Source organism: Myotis davidii, unplaced genomic scaffold, assembly GCF_000327345.1.
Source record: "Myotis davidii unplaced genomic scaffold, ASM32734v1 scaffold47, whole genome shotgun sequence".
Taxonomy (NCBI): Eukaryota; Metazoa; Chordata; class Mammalia; order Chiroptera; family Vespertilionidae; genus Myotis; species Myotis davidii.
The window spans coordinates 718,267-720,094 of NW_006298163.1; positions in this window are offsets into that span (position 1 = coordinate 718,267).

Below are 1,828 nucleotides of genomic sequence, written 5' to 3' on the forward strand. Positions count from 1 at the left end.
GTCCATGATATTGGGAAGAAAAAACTCACACAAGTCCAAGAAGCTCACAGAATCCCAAACAAGGTGAACCCCAAAAGACCGACACCAAGACACATCATAATTAAATTGGCAAACACCAACGACAAGTAAGAATCTTAAAGGCTGCCAGAAAGAGACAGAAAGTTATTTACAAGGGAGCTCCTATTAGAATATCCACTGATTTTTCAAACAGAAACACACCAGGCCAGAAGAGAATGGAATGAAATATACAAAGTGATGCAAAGCAAGGGACTGAATCCAAGAATACTATATCCAGCAAGACTATCATTCAAAATTGAAGGTGGAATTAGGAGCTTCACAAACAAAAAAGAGCTAAGAGAGTTTATCACTACCAAGCCAGCAATGCAAGAAATGCTAAAGGGATGGCTGTAAAAAGAAGAAACAAAAAGACAAGAAGAAACACAAACATTAAGAATAAAAATGACAGAAAACAAGTACTTATCAAAAATAACATTAAATGTAAATGGATTAAATGCACCAATCAAAAGACATAGGGTAGGTGAATGGATAAGAAAACACGACCCATATATCTGCTGTCTACAAGAGACCCACCTGAGAACAAAGGATTCACACAGACAGATAGTGAAGGGATGGAAAAAATTTTTTTCAGGCAAATGGAAATGAGAAAAAAGTTGGGGTTGCAATACTTATATCTGACAAAATGGACCTTAAAGTAAAGGCCTTAACAAGAGATGTTAGGCCACTTCATAATACTTAAGGGAGCAATCCAACAAGAAGATATAACTCTGGTAAACATATATGCACTCAATGCAGGAGCAGCCAAATACATAAAACAACTTCTAGAAGATATCAAGGGAGAGATCCATAGCAATACAGTCATAGTAGGGGACTTTAATACCCCACTGACATCACTAGATAAATCCTCTAAACAAAAAATCAGCAAGGAAACAGCAATCCTAAATGACTCACTAGATCAGAAGGAATTATTTGACATATTCAGAATATTTCACCCCAAAACAACAGAATATACATTCTTCTCCAGTGCACGCTGGACATTTTCAAAAATAGACCACGTAGTAGGACATAGGCAAAGTCTCTTCAAATTCATGAGGATAAAAATCATAACAAGCATCTTCTCAGATCACAGTGGCATTAAACTAGAAATCAACTACAATAAAAACAATGAAAAAAACCAAACACTTGGAGTCTAAATAGCATGGTATTAAACAATGATTGGGTTACCAAAGAGATCAAAGAAGAAATAAAAAAGCATCCTGAAAACAAATGACAATGAAAACGGAACAATCCAAAATCTATGAGAAACAAGGAAAGCAGTCCTGAGAGGGAAGTTCATAGCTCTACAAGCCTACCTTAAAAAACAAGAAAAAATGATAATAAATTACCTGACCCTACAACTTAAAGAATTAGAAAGAGAGCAACAAGAAAAGCCCACAATATCCAGAAGAATGGAGATAATAAAGATCAGAGCAGAAATAAATGACATAGAGACCAAAAAAACAATACAAAAGATCAATGAAACCAAGAGCTGGTTCTTTGAAAGGATAAACAAGCTTGATGAACCTCTAGCCAGGCTCACCAAGAAACAAAGAGAGAGGACCCAAATAAACAAAATCAGAACTGAAAGAGGTGAAGTAACAACTGATCCCACTGATATATAAAGGATTGTAACAAAATACTATGAACACCTCTACTCCAACAAACTGGACAACCTCGACGAAATGGACACATTCCTAGAAAAATACAAGATTCCAAAACTCAATCAGGAAGCATCAAAAAACCTGAATAGGCCAATAACTACTGAATAAAT